The sequence below is a fragment of the Miscanthus floridulus genome, chromosome 6 (genome assembly GCF_019320115.1).
Source record: "Miscanthus floridulus cultivar M001 chromosome 6, ASM1932011v1, whole genome shotgun sequence".
NCBI lineage: Eukaryota > Viridiplantae > Streptophyta > Magnoliopsida > Poales > Poaceae > Miscanthus > Miscanthus floridulus.
In genome coordinates, this window is record NC_089585.1 from 138069396 (window position 1) to 138091654 (window position 22259).

Sequence of the window (22259 nt, forward strand, 5' to 3'; positions counted from 1 at the left end):
GCTCTTGCAATTATAGCATCTTCTCATATACTCTTTCTTCTTGGTGTGATCTCTTCTCTTTCTTGCACCATAGCCCTTCTTCTTCATAAATTTTCCCATCTTGCGCACAAAGAGGGTCATAGCTTCACCATCAATATCACTAAGATCATCAACATCACTTGATTCTTTCTTAGACTTGCCCTTGTTCTTGGATGATGATGAGCTAGCCTTGAATGCTATACTCTTCTTCTTCTTGTCTTCTTCTTCCTTCTTGTCATGATTAGTATGAAAAAAGGCGAATGCAAACTTGCTCTAGCTCTACAAGGGTTGTAAGCCACCTATCCAACAATTCTAGTTGCAATGATTACTAGACACACAACTTGCTATGATACTACTCACTAAGAGCTCTCAATCTCGGTACACTAAAGAGCTCCACTAGATGAACTTAAATAACAAATCAAGCTCTCAATTCTAGGTACACTAAAGAGCTTGTCACAACTAGTTTGCAAGAATATAACAGAGTGCGTAAGATTATTATACCGCCATGTAGAGGAATAAACCAATCACAAGATGAAGATTAAGCCAATCACCGGGAGAATGCAAATGACAAGAGACAACCGATTTTTCTCCCGAGGTTCACGTGCTTGCCAACACGCTAGTCCCCGTTGTGTCGACCAACACTTGGTGGTTCGGTGGCTAAGAGGTGTTTCACAAACCTCATCCACACGATTGGACACCGCAAGAACCTACCCACAAGTGAGGTAACTCAATGACACGAGCAATTTACTAGAGTTACCTTTCGGTACTCCAACGGGGAAGGTACAACTGCCCTCACAATCACCAGAGACGGCCACGAACAATCACCAACCCATGCCGGTCCTCCACCGCTGCACCGAGCTGTCTAGGTGGTGGCAACCACCAAGAGTAACAAGTGAAATCCGCAGCGCAACATGAATACCAAGTGCCTCTAGATGCAATCACTCAAGCAATGCACTTGGATTCTCTCCCAATCTCACAAAGATGATGGGTCAATGATGGAGATGAGTGGGAGGGGTTTGGCTAAGCTCACAAGGTTGCTATGTCAATGAAAATGTGTAAGAGAGTGAGCTTGAGCCAGCCATGGGGCTTAAATAGAAGCCCCCACGAAATAGAGCCGTTGTACCCTTCACTGGGTACTGATCGGGGTGACCGGACACTCCGGTCCAGTTGACCGGACGCTGGATCCAGCGTTCGGTTGCCCGATGTAAAGCACGTGTCATTCTGAGTTAAACCTGAGCCGTCAGATCTCAACGGCTATTAACTGACCAGACGCTCCAGCATAAGTGACCGGACACTCAGACCCCAGTGTCCGGTTGTTTCCAGTAAGCTCCCAAAGCCGTCTTTTGCCGACCGGACGCGGCCGGTCATGCTTGATCGAACACAGACCAGTGTCCGGTGCTTAACCCTAGTCACTATGCCATCCGACAACACGACCAGACGCAGCCCTTCAGCGTTCGGTCGCTGGGTGATCCAGCGTCCGGTCAGTTGACCGACGCCAGCATCTTTGCGACCAACTCCATTTCACTTCAAACTTCTTCACCCTTGCTCATGTGTGCCAACCACCAAGTGTATCACCTTGTGCACATGTGTTAGCATATTTTCACAAATATTTTCAAGGGTGTTAGCACTCCACTAGATCCTAAATGCATATGCAATGAAATAGAGCATCTAGTGGCACTTTGATAACCGCATTTCGATACAAGTTTCACTCCTCTTAATAGTACGTCTATCTATCCTAAATGTGATCACACTCGCTAAGTGTCTTGATCACCGAAACAAAATGGCTCCTATGGTTTATACCTTTGCCTTGCACTTTTTGTTTTTCTCTTTCTTCTTTCCAAGTCCAAGCACTTGATCATCACCATGTCATCATCTTCATCATGCTATGATCTTTGTTTGCTTCACAACTTGGAGTGTGCTACCTATCTCATGAACACTTGATAAACTAGGTTAGCACTTGGGGTTTCATCAATTAACCAAAACTAAACTAGAGCTTTCAGCCCCTAAACCCTAATTCATTTCTTCCCTCTCCCTTTCCTCTATCAGCGTAGCAGTAGTCAAGCGAAAGAGCGAGAGCGTAGAGAGATGATGGCGTCATTGCCGGCCCCCTCATCGGCGCACGTGCTCCCCAGCGGGTGAGCGTGCCGCCGTCGAGCTACCTAGCGGCGGCGCCCTTGGTCGGATCTCGCACGCACCTGACGAGCAACGGCTCGGTCTTCTTCCCACGTGTCGGCAAAACAGCAATGCGGTGCAGTGGCGAGGTATGCTGTCTTTCAAAGTCCTTTCCCTTTCCCCTTCTTCCCTCTGAATGGGTTTTCTTTCTCTTCTTCTCGAAAGTTGTCCAATTTAGGGTTAGGGTTAGGGCTGCATTAGGCTTAGCGTTAGGGTTAGGGTTGCGTACTGTTCTTCTTCCCCGAGATGTTTGCGCGAGTTAGGGTTAGAGTTGGAGTTGCTTTTCAAAACCAAGACCCTTTCTTACTGCTTTTCTTCACCCAATTTGGGTTTAGGGTTCGATGAACCCTCTGATTAGATCCGAAATGGATCTATCACCTCCTTCTAAATGCTGCTACTGGTTTTCTACTCTGATAGGCTAGATCTACGCCTAGTTAGGCGACCGATACCATTGATAGAAGTATAACAGGATCAGTAGCCCTAGATCTAGCATGTTTACTTGCTTTTGGAATAAACAGTGAGTCCTAGAACATCTACTAGTACATGATTAATAGATGGAGTGAGAGAGAGAGGGGTGAAGGAGGTGCAAATCATCGGCCGCCTTCATAGAAGATGGGCCGGCCATCGCAGCGCTCGGTGGAGACTCGGTGGAGGCGCGGTGGTGCAGTAGTGGCATTGTCCACGGTCGTAGGTGCGGTCCAGTGGCGGCAGTGAACCTCATGATGGTGCTTCTCATCACTAGCTGTGCACCCTCTCTTAGACCGGATTAGGGTTTTATCGATGGGGCGACTGTAGCTCGTTCAACCTCGTGAAGAGAGCCGTCGGCCCCTACCTCTGTTTTTATGGCATAGTGTGACGGGGCCCACCAACCATGTAGGGTTGGACGCCCTCGATCAGGGCGCGGATCCAAGGGCCCAATTGGCCGTTGGACCAATTGGTGGAGATCATCTAAGAGCTAGGGCTCTGCACGCTAGAGCAGCTGAAACACTTCTGTGCTCGCACCAGGCAGCACCGTACCGGTGCCAAGGATAAAACGGATTTCACTTGAGCAGATGAGAGGCTATTGGAGTTGCTCTAACGAACCTTCATTCACACCTCTAGCTCGAGTAGATCGGATTGAACTGGAAATCAAACCTCCTGCGTCCTTCACCTTCATGCTCCGTGACTCCTCTCCCGCGCCGAGATCCAGAATTCCTGATTCGATAATGACTACGAGCGATGGATGTGAGTTGTTGTCCCTCTCTGACGACCTGCTCGCTGCCATCTTCATCCGCTCGCTGCCATCTTCATCCTATCCTAACCCTCACTTGACTTGGATTTTTACTATGCATCACAACCATCGTGGCCAACAATATACCCTACCCGTGAAAGATCAGCACAGTCCTAGTGAAAGATCTATCCATTTGTCACTGCTTTTATGTTTCTTTTGTATTGTCAAGCTAAATGTTTCTTTCCCGTTTCTTCTTTTGATCACTATATTCCTGTTTTTTTACAGTTGAGTATATCTCAAATGCCTGATGTCAATGCGAATAAATTGTAGGGTTGAATTGCATGGGGATGACGGTCGGCGTGGACCACCGTACCTCCGCGGTCACCGGGCACCTCCCGGCTGCGGTGGTCACGACAACGAGGACGAGAGTAGAATCCGGTAGGACTTCGCTCTTATAGCTTAGCAGGACATCTAGGGTTTCGTAGGGTGCTCGGGTGGATGAGACGTCAGAGGGTTCTAACCCGCAGAGGAGGCACCCCACAATGCGGCTGACTTTTAAAAGCTAGATTGTTAGATGCTAGATTATACATAAAAGTGGAGTTGTGATTGAAATTTTAAAGAACAATATAAAAGTAAAATAATGGATGACCCTAATTTCCCAAATTGATGACCTCAAATTCATGGTCATGTCACTAAAAATGGAAATCTATGGATGATTTTGGTGCGTAATCATGTCAATTATGATGATGCTGCCGAGGGAGCCTGATTGCCCTTGCGACGGCGAATGATTTACGTTGTTGATAAGGATCAATTGACAATGATTTTTTCCTATTACCGTTGCACAAAATGTTCGCAAAAAGTGTTGGTTTGCAACCAAACAGAGAGAGATTGAGTGAAACGAGAGGAAGAGAGCTGAGTGAGTATATATGGACCAAGCCCTCTTGCACCTTCTCTTCTCCCTTTTTATAGGGGAGGTGGGAGAGGTGGATTTTCCATTTTCTTCTCTGGTGGGGCTAGCAATTACAAATAAGTCCTTACAAATTACATTTGGGCCTTAAGTACTCACAAATAGGCCCTTGGGCTTAGTAACTGGGCCCATGAGATCAAAGAAGTTTCTAACAAGAAAATTACAATTGGCCTTTAGAATGTCAAATGGCTTGGGCTGGTTTGCAGAGCTTTGCACGGGAGGCTATTGAAAACTGGTCTAGGCCAGTTTTCAACACCGAATGGGCTGTTTTTTTCTTGTAGGGTTTCCCTAATTTTGTCCAAATTTGGTCCTTTTTTATCCTTTTATTTGCACGTGATTTTCTAGTTCCATCTTCGACTCTCTAATCATACTTTGACTGCCAACAACTAGGAGGTATGTGAGATACGTTGAGAGCACCAATCGCACCGTGCCACTTCGAGAGATGCAATGAAAAGATCAATGCTCCTCAAGCGTGTCCTAGAGCGTGTCTATATGGTGCGTCCACACGATAGGGAAGAGGGAGAGAACAAGAGACCACCTACCATATGGGGCGCACTGCCATGTCATATGAAACCACTGTCAAAGCCAGCCAGTGGTGCGTGGCTTTTCCGATATTAGACGGTAGTCTATATGGTGCACCACATATTTTCCAAACCATTAAGATGATATAATTGAGGGAGGCCAAACATATTTTTTCCCAATATATACTCCTACTATACAAACAGATGTATAATTGGTGCGTGCACACATGAATGCATGTATTGATTCACGTGTACGTTACTATGTTAGCAGCGCAGAATATTCATTCGCATCGATGCATCTTCGCTGCACAAGGGGACACACAGACACTATTGTAGCCGAAGCCTGCTATGTGCTATGCTATGCTATATACCCAGGTACATGGAGCATCTCGTCACATGCATATGGCGGTGCTTTAATGCTGCACGCCGGCCGGCGGGCTAATCCGGCCGGGTCTGGCGAGCTAGAGAGACGATAAGCGATAAGGATTCCGTGAATTTTTTATCTCTTGCTCCGATCCGTCGCTCGTCTTAGAAAATGTAACCTCAGCTATCATCTCGGCCGGCGGATCAATCCATCCATCACCTTTGTTATTCGCTTGGAAATTCGTCCATATATATTCACACTTTTCCCATTGAGGAAAAAGGCTGCCCAACCTGTTGTTTTCCGCGCATCGGTTCTGGATCCACCATACCACAAGCCGCAGCGTAGAGGATTTATGCTCCCTTTTTTTTATTATTGGTAGTGGTAGTAGTGTATGGTAGTAGCATAGTATATTTTGATCGGCCAGAAACTTAAGATACAGATCTTTCTTTGGATGGCGTATATAGCACGATAGAGTTCAAACTGCCCAACAACTTAAGAGGAGGAATTGGGATGGCTCGAAATGGTGTAAATATTGTGGACAAGAAGAATTAGCTAACCATCTTCTCTTTCAATGTCCATCGGCAATGGTGACTTGGTGCTGGGTGGGGGATAGTTTAGGCTGGCCTAAAATCCCAACTTCAAAAAACCAAGATTTGGGGAGAGAGGGGGTTTGACAATCTTAGCAGTGATATTATGTGGTGGATAGTAGCAGCCGTAGGGTGGGCTCTGTGGAAGTCCAGGAATGACTTAGTTTTCTCAAATATTATCGCTAAATTCCCTAAACAGGTTTCTTAAAACAGTGGATCAGGTTAACGAAGATGGAGGACCGCGGCAAGATGGAGGCAGCGCTGGAGAAACTGGAGGAGGGGCTGTCAGCCTGGTGACTTACGTTTGCTGATGAAGATGAAGACCCCGAGCATTTTCACTTCCCTTTCTGTTATCAGTCAATTAGCTTTTGTAAATGCAACGCTGTTCGAACAGTGGTTTCTTCTTATTTTTTGCATTAGGTGTGTGTGGTGGTTTGCTGTGTCGTTGGCACTGGTAACTTGGGTCTGGACTTTTTCTTGTAAAGCTGGTATCTCCTGCCGCTATTCTGTTAAAAGGTTTCAATAGAAGCTAGGCCAATGTGCCTTCGGTCTAAAAGAAACTTAAGATATACTTTTAATTTCCTATAGGCGATTTATTCTTTTTGAGCTTGCAGGGTCTTTTTCTGTTTTATATATACCCTCACAGGGTTGGGTATATATGTGATGATAGAGGCATGTAGATATAGATAGATAGGCCTATTCGGCTTACCTTAAATCCGGCTTGTTCGGCTTCTTTTTTCAGCTGGAACAGTGTTTTACTCTCACAATATTTCAGTCAGAATAGTATTTTTGAGCCAATTTCAGCCAAGTTTTAGCAAGTCGAACGGGGCATATTCTTTCACATATGACATATCAGTCTTTGTCATCAATCGTCACAGCACTGCGCCTAGTAGAAGGCTACAGGACGTGCGTGCGTGGTACATACTGTTGCGATTGTGAATTCGTGATTTGAAGGCAATTGGCAATTTGGCATGTTGCCAACGGCCGAGAGCCTTCTCGGACTGGCGCTGGCCCGGCCGGTCTTTTCGCGGTACCAACAACATATGGGAGCTGTCCTGTCGGTCTTTATTATATGCATGCATGCAAGAAAATGATACTAATCAAGAAGAAGGATTTATCCTTTGTTAGCATAGTCCTTTTCTTCTTCTCTTTCATTCACATTTATCACACTTTAGAAGGGTGTATATAATATAAAAGCTTATTCACGTATCTGTCGTTTTCATCAATCATCACTGGCCAGGTGCGTGGTATACTGGCCCCGTTACTGAAAAACAAGCCGAAACACTGTTTCAGCTGATTTGTTGCGAGAAAAAAACACTGTTGTAATAGAACCGACCAAATTATAAGAACGTAAGTACAAAAACAATCACCGAAGTGATCAAATTCATGTACTTAAGCTCCCATAATCCCGATAGTCCGGAAATCACGAAGGATTTCAAACAACTCCCGACATACAAACCAAGACCGTAGTGATTCAACACAACACATCATTCGTTACAACATTTCACAAGTGGCATCCGGATTACATCCATCAGAGTTCAAATAAAATATTACAAACCAAGTTCAAATTTGCGGAAGCAACATAGTTTAGTACATAACTTCATAGTTTCAAATACATTGCCAGATCTTAGTCATGTCCCACCAAAAGCATCTTCAGGTACGAGAACTAGGAGAGACCGCGTCCAACGGTCTAGTCTTCATCCCCAGCCGGGAGAAGGCAATACTTGCAGCAACCAAAGTAGAACTGGTCATCTGCAATAGGTGGGAGATAAACCCTGAGTACGAGAAGATACTCAGCTAGACTTACCCCTCAAAACCAGAAATAAAGGACACCAAGGGTCATGCAAGGCTTATGAGGTGGGCTAGCTTGACACAGTCGCATAAAAGAGCTTATGAATATAGTGACCAATTTAAACTTAGCATCAAGTTTATCATCATTTACCTATCCACTAGATTAGCACATGTACTAGAGCACTCACTTATTAGGAGCAAACAATATTAACCATAGCAGGTGTAATAAGGTTGTCATCATCATACCATCATTCCTGAACCATTATGTTATTTAGTGTATCTACTTTGGAGATAAATCCGTCAAGTTCTCACTAACCGGTGAGAGACGGCGACTCGAATCGAATTACAACTCAGCTGAGGGGGTATTCCTAACTCTCACCCTGGCATACTTTGCAAGGGTAGCCGTGGGTCACCTTTGGTATAACTCAGGAACCAAATTCACGGGTTCGATCAGCTCCAGCACTCTCAGGGATTACCCTTCTGCCAGGACGATCAGGACTTTTAAATCACCTGCCCTTGGACACACGCCTACGGCTCCCTTCCGAGGCGTACTTTATACTTATCGACTCCCAGCCTGAGGTGAGCTACTCGGCTTCGTGGTCGGTCTCCAGACCCGGCCAACTAAGAGAGAGGCATGCGTTCAACATGAACAGGAAAGGCTCCAAGATTCGGTCCTTAAGCGACACAGACGGAGTCACTACAAACCGGCAAGCCTCCGCTCGGTCTTCAATTCAAATTAAGACAGGTTCTTTTCCACGATAGCAAATATAGCCAACCGTACCATATGTATATCCCTATAGCTCGCAGGTGACAGGAAATCACCTGACTTCTACCGCGTTTAAGCAGGGCTAAGCACTACACGAGCCTGAGCTACATAGGATTCAGGGTATCAATATCTGGACAAGGATTGGATAACCAATGCAGCAAGTGTTTGCATCCAACACCTAAACTTAATGCAACAATATATATGTAACAATAATACTTTAATTGCATTTCAAAAATCAAGAGGCTTAACATGCTCCGGGGCTTGCCTTTCACAAAGTTGCACGGACAGTGATTCGGGCACTCAACGACGACCTCGTCTGGCACTTCTCCCGAGGGCTGCACCTCCTGAACCTCCGGTGTTGGCTGCTGCTGCTCCCCGCTCGGTTCCTCGAATTCTAGCAGTGTCACTCCTTCCGGTACACCTATTGCATGCTGATGCATAAGATAAATATCATGGATGCATAAGGAATGACATGATGCTCATGATTAATGAATAACAGTAAGTGTTTAACGAAAACATCACTGGACACTCGTTTACCGATTAAGAATAGCTCTATTCAAATCACTTTAAAACATGTATCTAACTTAACTTGAAGAACAAGATCAACTTACCTAACTTGCATAACCTAAGATAAAGATGCTCATCTTCAGTTAAAGGCCTAACACCTAGGAACATTACCACAAGATTAGGAATAGTAAAGGCATACTTAAATCAACAGTTAAGGTTTCATATGCAAACGAGCAGTTTCTTAATTCAATCACAACAAGAGTTCTACAAATTTAAATGACTTGCAAGAGGACATTCTAGAAAGCTTATGAAATTCTCTACAAATCATTTGTAAACATTAAAGCATGATTCTTACGTTAACCAAATCGAATTAAAGTAAACATAGAATCTATCCAGAAATGGCAGGTTTACTAAATTAAATATTTAGTGATGATGCAAAAGCATAATTGGACCAAACCAAGTTTACCAACTTGTTGTGCACACTAGAGGAACATCATAAAGTATAGTGCCAACTTCTAAATAAATTATTTAATGTCCTTTTCTAATTTATTTAGTTAATTAGGTGATTAAAGTAACATATAGTTAATCAATACAGAAAAATCTACAAAAATTACAGTAGCTACCTCATGCTTCACATAGACTACCATAAAAATTTCAAAGCAATTGGACAAACAGAACTTGCTGTATCAAAAATAATATATGGCAGGTCTATTTCTAGCATAATTAGGAAACCCTATTGAAAAGTGTCAAGCAATAGATTTCACATTTTTTCTAGTATCATTCTAGCATAAGAATAGCACTCACCAAATTTTACCTTTACTGGATCTATAGAAAAATTATGAAAATTCACACAAGATCCATCCATGCAAACAAGAGAATTACCTAACTCCTACATACAGTGTCCAAAGTGTATGAAAATTTAACTACAAGCTATTCATGATATGAGCAGTACACCATAAAAATTTCATGCCATTAGGAGCTACACAGAAAAAGATATAATTACCCCTATTTCCCACATGATTAAAAGAGATAATTAGCAACTCCATTTTTCATAACAGAACATGGCATAAATTATATTTTTAATATAAACTAGACATTACCAGGGACTCCACAAAATTGGAACCACATCATTTGGATCTACCAACCAAGAGATATACATTTTTGAATCTGTACCCAAATCTGTGAAAAAGAACAAAACAAAACAAAATGGAAACCCTATCCACTACTGCTGGGCCGGCCCGAAAAGCCACTGCGGCCCGTGACGCGCGCGCCAGCACACTCAGCGTGGCCCAGAAACACGGCGCGGCCCAAGGTCGGATCCCGCCTGTGCGCTGCTGCTGACAAGCGGGCCCCGCTAGTCAGAGAGAAAAACAGGGGAGGGAAGAAGAGCGACGACGGTAGCTCACCGCCGGTGGCAGCTCCAGCGAGGCCATGAGTACCAGTGTGTTCACCTCACCCGTGCGCACCTAGGGGTACCATTGATTGCAGCAATTGCTGTGGCTAGGGGAAATGGCGACGGCCATGGTGGCGCACGGCCGCGGGTTGGCCAGCTCCGGCGAGCCGACGGCATCACGGCCCTAATGGTCTACCCTACGAGCATCAGCATCACTAACTGGACCTCAAGCAAGGGAAAGAGGGGGTGGTAAGAGGCTCAAGCGGCACAGCCATGTGCGAGCTCGGCCGGCGGCGAACATGGCGACCCGGTGGAGCCGCCTTCACGGTGAGCCCTACCTGAGGCGAAGATGAGGTTACGATGAGGTCGAGGACGTGGAGGGGCTCACGGTGGTGCTGTGGTTCAGGGGAATCGGGCAATGGCGCTCGGTTTAGGGTGATTAGGCTCGGCGGCATCATGGTGTTCCCGGTCACCGCGCTCGCATGGAAGAGAACGACATAGAGGGAAATGGCAAGAGGAAGAGGGAGTGAGCGAGGCGCTGGCTTGGCTTTCATCTGGGAGCACGGGCGCACGACGTGGAGGCGCTAGCTGAGCATGCATGCCACACGGTGGCCAGCCTCTGAATCAGTCGGCCACGGCGTTCACTGAACATTTTCTGAAATGACTGAATCGAGGTCCGGTGGCACGACTGACAGCGCCAATTCATTGCCTCAAAGCTCATAATCTAGCCCGAGTTAGTGGTAGGTAGTAACAGCAAATTTGTAGAGCTACAGTAGTACTACAACATTGTCAATTGGGGCTTAGACTAATTCGGTCTGGATTGGGAGATACAAGGTCTCAAAGAGGGGCTCATGAAACTATATGTCAGGGCTTACAACAACAACAACAACAAAGCCTTTAAGTCCCAAATAAGTTGGGGTAGGCTAGAGTTGAAACCCATCAGAAGCAATCAAGGTTCAGGCACGTGAATAGCTGTCTTCCAAGCACTCCTATCTAAGGCTAAGTCTTTGGGTATATTCCATCCTTTCAAGTCTCCTTTTATTGCCTCTACCCAAGTCAACTTCGGTCTTCCTCTGCCTCTCTTCACGTTACTATCCTGGCTTAGGATTCCACTATACACTGGTGCCTCTGGAGGTCTCCGTTGCACATGTCCAAACCATCTCAACCGGTGTTGGACAAGCTTTTCTTCAATTGGCGCTACCCCTAATCTATCACGTATATCATCGTTCCGAACTCGATCCCTTCTTGTATGACCGCAAATCCAACGCAACATACACATTTCCGTGACACTTAGCTGTTGAACATGTCGTCTTTTTGTAGGCTAACATTCTGCACCATACAACATAGCAGGTCTAATCACCGTCCTATAAAACTTGCCTTTTAGCTTCTGTGGTACCCTTTTGTCAAACTGTAAGTCAGGGCTTGACTGAAGAATTTTTCTAAGTCTGAAATCAGCAGGGAAACCTGACTTGTGGGCCCTGTTTGAGCATGTTCTAGCCATTTTCATGAGATGGTCATATTGAGACTTTTGTTCCTTGATAAATTGGCTACAACTTTGGTAAAGGGTGCACATCCATGCAAGGTCTCTAGGTTGGACTTTTTAATCAGTCAAATAGAGTCACTCTATAGGTCACCCTAAGGTCAAACCTCCACCTAGAGGGCAATTTAGTCATTTTGGTCCACATAAACAATGTCCCATCAATTACCCTAAGTGTAGTTAAGGTGTATTAGACCATAATTAACCACTCCACACAAGTGCTACACCAACTTCTAAGTATCACATGTGATGAAACAACAAAACACTCAAATTACCCTACTGTTGCAATTCCATGTTTCACATGTTTCATGACTTTGTTGCAATTTTAAACTTGTCATATTACACTACCATGTTGCCATGTTTCAAGGTATGAGAAACTCATGTTGCATTCACATGTGGCACTAACTACCATTCACAAGCAATCAAGTATGAAACAAACATAATTGAGAATGTTGCATATACATGTTTCAGTAACAATGACATGATGAGGTAGATGATGCACATGTTTATGAAATGAAATGCAATTTTTGTGGGAGCCAAACACCTAGGGTGTTACAACTATTCCGGCTAAAAAAACAAGCTAAAAAAGACGGATTCTAAGAGAAGCGAACAGGGCCACTATTGCGAATTCGTGATTTTGGTAGGTATGTCTAGAACTTGTCTAGGGGCATCAATATTAAGGTCCCTGACTCTTAAAACTAATATCATTTTAGGTCACTAGACTCGTTACATGGTGTCATCTACTCCATTCATTCGGCAGTCCCTGAATAAATCAATTTATAGAGAGCCGTAGTAAGTTATACTTTTTTTTTATGTTCAGCAGGATTTATAGGAAAAGGTATAAATATTTATAATACCAAATAAGCATATTATGAAACTATAGTTTATGATGTCTCTAATGACACTCTTATTTGGTGTCATAAATCTTGCCGCTCTTTTCTATAAATTCGGTTAAACTTGAAAAGTTCAACTTTTGGAAACTATAGAAATTTATATATTCAAGACAGATGGAGTATGTCCAAATAATAGACCTCGAGGGCCACATGGTATCCACAACAGTGGAGGAGGTGAGGCCAAAGCTGGTGCTCCGTAGGTGGGCAAGGGAGGTGGACGGTTGCTTTGTCGATTGAGTTTCGATCTCGTAGCCAAACACCTTGCACCTGCTTTGTTGGTCCATTGCCACGAGCAGGGTCTTTCCGCTAACAAACTTGCACGACGACTCAATGAGGACGGTCGCCTCAACAAACAACCTCATGTGGTGACTTGCCATGACACTAGCGTTGTCGATATGCTCAGAGCTAGAGGAGAGTAGTAAGGGCGTCCCCAATAGGGATCAAATAGCTAGCTCAGCTGCAATTCTATCGGCCGTAGACGAAGCGCTAGCGAGCAAGTACACTACAACACACTTGACCTTCTACGACAATCAACTATTGTCGTTGAAGACTAAATTTATGTCAAGTTATGGATTTGGTGACATGAGCACGACGAATTCCCATTTGTCGCCTATCTGACGTGTTTAAACACCTTTGGTGATGAACACAAGTTTTTTTTGTCGCTTTGTCGCTAACTATTAAGTGCCATGATGCCACGTGGCAAGATCAATATAAGCCAATACATAATACACAGATCAATATAAGCAAATACATAATACAATGTAGGTCACAAATTGATCATATCATTGAACAGTTAATTAATTAAAGTTCAAACTCACCAACCAAAGTTACAGTAGCAGGTCATACAATACATGTTTCAATGATCATATCCACTGACAACAACAGCAAACCACAATACTAGTTTTGTTCACAGGCCACAATACATCTCACAAACCATATGATGCACTGACCAAAATTATAGCAGCCACAAGTTCCAAAGTTTAAAGGTCACACAATACTTCTCAGAGGGGTTGCAAAACAATGAAACCAGCAGCATGGTTCAAAAGTTAGAGCTACTAATACTAGGGGCAAACAACCAGCAACCAAACCAAGTTCAACCATCCCTAGGACCAAGCATTTGACGAAGGAAGTACATGGTTTCTTGTGATGCCTTTTTTATTTTTTCGATCTCCTCAGCCTGTTTTGCCCTTGCCATTTCTGACTCGTTCTTTAAAGTCTCCATTGCCATTTCTGATTCTTTATCCATGGCTTCGAACTCATGCCTAAGGTCTTCTTTTGATTTTTTTTTTCAATTTCAAGCTCAGCCTGAAGATGTTGCACCTATGCATAAACACCATAAATATGTCAGTGGCTTTACTATGAAATAAACCATCTATTATTCTCTTAGAAGCAATAACCACTTAAGGCAGCAAGGCAAAATATTTGTTTACTGGACATTATTATGTGCAAACTGAACAGCTAAGTACAAGTAGGTTCAAATTGAGTTTACTGCTTTCATGTGCAGGACAACAAGGTACAAGTTGATTTAAACTGAAGAACTAGGTATTTATTCCTAAGTCAAATGCAAATGCCCAACTAAGGGACAACAATTCATGTGCAAGAGTAGGACAGCTAGGTACTAGTAGAATCAAACTAAACAACTAGGTATTTATTCCTAAATCACAACTAGGTATATATCTTGACGAGGCACAAATCTGGTCTATGTCTTGATGAAGCACAAATCTATAAAGAAAATAATTTCTGAGCATGCATGGTAGGGACTTGATGCACTTGTACCTTTGAGGAAGTGCCACCTTTAGAGCTATTGTTGGAGTTTGGTTGAATTTCTGCAACTTGAAGAAATGTAGTTGATTTCACAACTTGAGAAACAACATGGTTCACTAACTTTGGTTGCTCTTCATCTTGTACTGGTTCAGCCATGATCGCTTCCATATCAGCCTAGCAAAAAAATTACAATAGAGACTTAAATCTTGTGTGCAGTTTATTTTTTCAGATGTACGTCATGTAGCAAAGAAGGAAACAATCTGCAACATATACGCAAAACTATGGGAACAGAGAAGAAAAGGGAATCAGTCACTCACAATAGCTTTCTTGATAGTCTCACTGAATCCTTTGTTCTTGCTGCAGTGGAAGTCCTTGAAAAGATCAATATCAGTAGGTTGTACATCTTTGTATTTCTCTTGTCTCTAAATTATTTGCAAAGAAATACAAACAATTAGGCTGATATAAAAATCAATATATATCCATTACTTATCATTGATTGTTTAGTTTCTTACCACGAGATGAGCTTGTGCAATGTAACACCGAGATCCTGTACAATACAGTAACTGTACCTTCTCTTGATTTTGTTGTTTTTTCAAGCACCTTTCCTGTACATGAAACATTTGATTAAGTGTTTCTACACATAGGACAAATACAGAAGTGAAGCTACAGTAAAACAATAAACATAAGTTCAAAGCATATGTCAACTAATAGATATGTCCTGCTTCTTAGAGGTTCTAGGAGAAAATCGCTAGAACCTAAGACTACAGAGTAAAAAAAGGGTAGACCCAGTGCCGGAGGCTCCCACATGAGTGGGGAAGGTGAAGGAAAAAACTGAGACAAGCCTCCCCCGCAAAATCTACGGAGAGGCTGCTTCGAACCCGTGACCTGGTGACTCAGTGAGACAACTCTCACCACTGCACCAGGCCTGCCCTTCTAATAGTCTCTAAAATAGGAGCAGAGGGACAGCAGTGACCTCAAACTGAATGCAAAAGCGGTCACATGTGGATGTCACAACTACCTGATTAAAAATTTTCCTAGCATAGAAATTAGCTAAAGGTTCAGGTTTAGATAAGAAGATTTACAAAAACAACAATAGATCAAGACAAGTGTCAGCTTGCCATCTTAATTTCTATTTTACTGTATATAAGTTCAGGTTCAGGAAATTTGGAGGTTTGTCGCACCTTGTGCTTCGGGTCTGACCACATTTGCACTAAGGCCTGCCATTCATTGTCAGTTATATGATTCACAGGTGATGTAGTCCTCACTTGACTTGCAGGTACCCCATCAAAGTACTTTTTTTCAGCTTGTGCCTCATCTGACGTTGTCCACACTTAAGCAAATCAGCACATGCATATTGGATTGCTTCACTCTTGGTGTCAATGGTGAATTGGGCCTAGTAAAGAGCATGCAAATTAGAATCTGCGAATGCAAAGGATAGATTGAACTTTCATGAAATTAGCAAAATTGAATTTAACTTACACCAAATTTTCCAATGTAGTTTTCAAGATGTGACTCATTTTTCTTGTACTCCTTCCAGTGTGTAAGGATTGGTATGTGCTGCCTAAGTGTGATCCCACCCTCTGATGCAAGCTTGGCAGCTTGGATAGGCGCCTCTGGCCATCTGTTCCCTTCAGAAACATGGATTGGCAACTTCATGCATAATCCTCTACTTAGCCTATCTAGTTCTCTACCTGCGCTTCTTCCTCTTATCCTATCTGGATCTTTTCTTGCAGCAAGTGCACCAAACAACAATATAATGTTAGTGTTAATCTAGTAGTTGCTATTTGCAGTACACATGCAACCCATGTATATACTAAATGACTGCATGAATACAGCATAGATTCAGACTGCAATTTTTTAACTAGTCCATTCATGTACAATTCAAAGGTTATGGATATGAATAGATGAGAATAAAGAAAAACTATTTAGAAGTACTACTACATTTAGAAGGTGGTAAATTTAGGACAATGGCATACATATTTAGCATTGCAATTTTCAAATAATGAAAAATGATTTGTTTGCACAAGGTAGATACAGTCACTTGCCTTCATCTGTAATGTCAACCAAGTCCTGTTGCACGGAGGGATCACTGCTAGAAACAACACATCATGTGTGGGTGTGGCATTTGGCAGGCCTAAGTTGATCACTTGTTGTGGGTCTGGACTTGAAGCCAAGGCTAGATACCTTGTTTTCTGCCTAGTGACTCTGTTAGGCACATCTTGTTCCTAAGGTACCACCACTCTCTTATATGCTTTTGTTCCTCTAACAGAGGTGTTCCCGACCTTGTTGGATTCTTTATACGTGCAACATTAGCAACCTGCAAAGCCTCGTTAGGAAAAAAATACAAGCAGAATTGGCACCAAATTTGCTAAATAGCATACTGACACATAATAAGAAACAATAAATGATAAACAAACATATGCTTAGAAGACTTGGTACCTTGCTAATAACCTCCTCATCTTCACAGTCCTCACTCTCCTAACCACTCTCCTGACCTGTATACAATGATCCAGAAATTTCATGGTCTTCACCCTTTCTCTTCACAGATGTATTGTTCACTATGGGCACTAATGTCTTGATACCAAGCCTTTCCAGCTCTTGGTTGTTTTTCATTATTTCTTCATTCCTTGCACGCTCATATTGAGTAATAGGTGTCTCTGTAAAAATTATTTGAGAATAGTTAAAATGTTGGAATTTAATGAGATTATATGCCTCTGTAAAACCCAAGAGCTGACGTTATAAAATGCTGCATGTTTAATTAATTTTGCATATTAGATACTGCAAGTTGTATAGCAAGGATGACTTGCTGCATGCAAAAAAAAGATGTTACATGAGAAGTTTTGCCAGATTACACAACCAGCGAATATAAACCCAAAGGAGATTGAAATCTAACAGGACTTGGGGCAACCATCGATGAACTCCCATGGGGAAAATTAACTTTTAATAAAGGTATAAAAGAATGTGTCACAATAGGTCAATGTTCGTGCCTTATTTTTCAGTTAGCTACAAATCCCATGTAGGCCTATCATTGTTTTATTTTACTAGTACTACAGTTCCTGATGGACTGCTTTACATATGTGAACCTTGCTACTCTACTGAAAGTCTGAAACCACTCGTCCTTTAGAAGTCCCATCTCTGCTTTACATATGAATAAAATTCAGATGTGCAGAGGATTGCAATAGATGGTAGAAGCTAACCTTATTAAGCATCTGCAACGACTATTGATACTGACACTGACAAATAATTTACTGATATACAGATGTCAACCTTGCTACCATTAGGAAGTACAGCAGAACCCATCAAGGAAAAAATAACACAAGATTGACTCATTGGGAACAAGGATCAAAGGGCACCTATGATAACAGAACCGACTAAAATGAGGAGAAGTATATAACACAGATAAGTAGCAACGGCAGAAATTCTTTGTTAATATTATTTTGTAAACAAATCACTTTATCAATGATGAAGGTGATATAGAACAGAGTAATAAAATGATTAAGCACAAAAGAGAAGACAGTAGCCATTCACACACAAACAATTCCCTTTTTTTATGTTGTACATGCAATCCGCATTTATCAAAACAACGGCACCAAAAAAATCCCTACTCAGAAAAATTCTAGTCACTCCCCTCCGTGCCCTCCCGCTCAGAATACTCCCACCCGGCCCACTCCAACTCCAGCTCTAGCTTCCAACTCAAAGCAATACAACCCCCACCAGATGGTCGGGGCAGCAAGGACGGGAAATCCTTGGTGAACTAGATAGATAAGAACCTGAACATGCAGGAACTAGAAACCCGCAGTCAGCAACTCCAAGTGTCGGGTATCGATACTGGGGATACCCAAAGTAAGGAAGATAGCGCCCACGCTGACTTCTCCGGATAGCTCAAGACGTATTAAAAGGTCTCGCCCGACCTCAAGGCCACGGGCTCCATCTCGCCCGACCGTAAGGACGCGGGTTTCGTCTCGCCCAAGGCCGCGGGCCCCGTCTTGTCCGACCTCGAGGCCACGAGCTCCGTCTTGCCCGACCCCTTGGGTGAGGGCTCCGTCTCGTCCGACCCCAAGGGCGCGGTTTCCATCTCGCCCAAGGCCGCAGGCTCCGTTTCGCCCGACCTCGAGGCCGCGGGTTCCGTCTCGCCCGACCCCTTAGGTGCGGGCATCGTCTCGCTTGACCCCAAGGATGCGGTTTCTGTAACACCCTTGGTGTTACACTGTAAATCTTTTGCTAAAACATGTCATGAACACCATGGTTATGTGTCAATGTATGTAATATAGTGTGTGAATCGATTTACGTAACTTAAAACGACTAACGGAAAGGTTGTTCGTGACGTATAAAATTATCAAGTACGGATGTTCACAATTTTTTATTGAATGAAAATACTATAGAACGTATATACGAAACTTTAGTAAAGTTGGAAGTATGAACGTTGTAGATGACGATGAAATAACTGCGGTCGAAAAATAAATTCACTAGCTAACTGTGCTAATAGCTTAGAAATCGAATTTGATGCGAACCCGATCGAGACTTGGCAAAATTCTCAAGTTGAAAGCAGTGTGACGATGCGATATTAGTGAATTAAATCTGAAAAACTTAGCTCAAGGCTTGTGCTATATTTTTGCTCAGTGGTTTGCACCTAAGTCTGTACTTCCTAATGGTAGCAAGGTTACTTTGATTAGGGCTTGACTTGATCACTTATTAATTGCATTGGAAAGCTAAAATAGTAACTTGGCAACCTAGCTTTAGCTCCGGATGTCAGTCGGCAATGCTAGCTTGGCAGTCTCCTATCTCCCTCTCCACTTCACCTTGGTTCGAGCGGGTAGGTCCTATTAGCAGCTTAATCAACTCTCTTTAGCTTCGTCGAGATGGGTGAGCTTTGGGCACGCTAGTTATGCTAGAACTGGTGCTTCAAAAACTGTGCACGCACTCATGTCTCGGCCGCCTGTCTCCGGTGCGTGGTCACCTTGTGCCCGTGCTCGCCGCGGTCATCCCGGCCATGCCACGAGCGCATGGTCGCGTTGTCGGTGTCAGGGCCATCCTCAGCCTAGCCACGGCTGGCCTGTGGCTTGGCCGGTCCTGGCTGCTGCCGCACGGTGCCGCAGCTACTCGCTGTCGCGTTGTGCTGCATCCACGGTCACGCTGTGCTCCGACCGCCGCTGTCGCACAGTCACTGCTACTGCCGATCTTTCACGTATGCACGCACGTGGGCTTGCCCCGCCTGCCCATTGCCATCACATCCGAGCTGCCTTCCCCTAGTCCGGTGCCAGCCACTGCGGCGCACATGGCCGAGCCGCCGTCAGCTTGTATTTATGGCAATGCGGCCAACCGTTCCTGAGCGCGTTTCACTGATCCCCCAACGACTTGTAGCACGTGCGCGCTTGGACTACGAGTTGACAGCCACGTCCTGCTACGGCAACGACGAGCCAAGCCATGTCTGCTCTTTCCCCTGTTTCCTTTGCCGCCATGGTCGCCGGACTTGCACCTTCAATTCGACATGGTGGAGTCACCTCGGTCTAATTAACCTTGCCCATGACTTCGTTGTGTAGTTAGCCAGCCACTCGACCCCATCTTGCATTGATCCTTGTCGTGCCATGCTCCAATTTGGAACTTTCTTCCCACCGGGTTGATAAGACCGTATCGGCATGCGTCGGTGGCAAAGCCCCCACTCCAGAGCTGCTTGCGTTCGATCTATTGCACCGCCAGCCTCGCCTCCACCTATCCATCACCCGATGCACCTTTGCCGAGTTGCTACCACCTCCTAGACGCCCCTGACGCGGTCTTGCCATCGTGGTGTACCACCACACCATCCGTGCGCACGCGGCCAGCTTGGCTCAGGCCGCCTCCGGCCCAACCACCACCTCGACTGGGTCCGTGGTGAGTTCCTTGAGCTCACGCGCTACCCCTACTGCTCCGGCGTTGTTGTAGCTCACCGGAACGTCACTGCTTTTGCTGTAGGAGCTCCGCCATCATGGTCTAGTTTTACTATGGCGTCCCGGCTCGTGTTTTCATCGCTCAGCGTTTCACGTTCGTGCCTAGGGAAGTACTGGCTCCTTAGATAGGGCTGGGTGGGTCCTGGTTGCCTGGCGGGGGTCGTCGGTGCCATCGGCCACCGCGCCGGCATGCTCGGCTAGGTCAGGGACCCCCCGATGTGAAGACAAATTGTTGCGAGGGCCGTTTTGCGTAGTCGCCGACTGAAGGAATAGTGCACTTAGTGCTCGCGCTATTACCGGGTAGCCCGAGGGTGTTTTCGTAAATTGATCGGCGCGCGTGGGCCTCCCTGTTGCCGGCCGTCGCCGCACTGTTGGGCTGCGCCCGCATGGGCCATGTCAGTGGATCGCGCGTGCACGCGCGTGATGCGTGGGAGTGGGCCACGCCGCTCGCTCGCGGGCCGCGCGGGTTGAATTCAGTTTTCCTTTTTCCAGTGAATTAGTAAAGGATTATTCAATTTAGTTTTGAGCTGATCTTTGAAAAATTATAGTAAATTCTGTAGGTGTCCAAAAATAGTGAAACAAAATTTGTTAGGTTCACAAAAATGTGATCTATCTGTTGGTGTAGTTGGTTTATAGTTATCTATGATAATAATAGACTCATTAATTCATTTAGGAAAGCTTAGCATTATTTATCTTAATATTTGTAGGAATTTTTGTGGCAAATTGGTAATAGCTTTGACCATAAAATTTTTATAGTAGGTTCATTGTATTATTATGTGCTCACTATAATTTTTGTAGCCTTAGAATATGTTGATAAATAGGGTAGCTAATACTCCTTGTTTTATTATATATATAGTAAATCGGTATTAAGAGTGAGAATGCTTTTAGTTGCTAAGTTAATACATGAAATTTTTCATACCTGCTTGGTGGAAATGATAGGCAACTTAGCGTCTTAGTCGGTAGTGCTAGCTTAGTAGCTTGATAGATGCATTCTTATTTTAAGAGTTGTTGTTGCCGTATTACTAAGTGTTGCATCATCATTTCATATATGTAGATAACGAGTTGGTAGAGTTCATGCCTATGAATGAGCAGAAATACGAGGAGATCATTGAGGAGTATGAGGAGGAGATTCTCGTATAGGAGGGAACCCTGGAGACTTCAGTTGCTGACTTTGTTGACACCCCGCCTACCCAAGGCAAGCCCGGTGCATAACCCTTATTTTGAATGATCACTGAATATATATATGATGTGCATTTACGTTATAGGCATTTTATGAAAACTACATGCATAGATATACCTACCTATGAGTCCTACTAGTATAGGTCGAGTAGCTGCTATGCTCAGGATTTCGATAGCGTGAGTAACCTGCCGTTACTCACAAAAGGTGATTATTAAGATCGCTCATGATAAAATGGTGGAAAGGAAAAATAGAAACTAGGCAGGGATATGGTTTAGATATTGGTGGGTGTAAGAGGTTGTGTCCTGCGGCCAACGGAGCATAGCTTGGTTACACTTTTTCCCTGTCTGTGTCAGTTAAGGACCGGCCATTGCATTGGACTCTAGGCAAGTCACAGACTTATTATCCCGAGCATATACTTGTGTATGGGCACAGGGAAGGCTTGTTGCTCTCTTGTCGTGGGTTCTGGCTCTTTTCAGACCGACTGATTGGAGACAGGGATGGTGGAGGTCTAAGCACCGCACTGAGTCTGGGACTTAGGAGCGGGGGCTTGGAGTCCAAGTTTGGACGGGGACCAAGACCCTGTGATAGGAGAGTGGTGGGTTGGTCCTGCTTGTGCCTAGGGTACAAGCGAGGCATATGTTTCGGGGTACCTAGCTAGGCACATT

At 44.2% G+C, this 22259-nt stretch overlaps 1 pseudogene; it reads right to left on the reverse strand.

The window, feature by feature from the left end:
- Window positions 1-14990: 14990 nt before the first annotated feature.
- Window positions 14991-17623, reverse strand: LOC136461330 (uncharacterized; annotated as a pseudogene).
- Between the last annotated feature and the right edge of the window lie 4636 nt (window positions 17624-22259).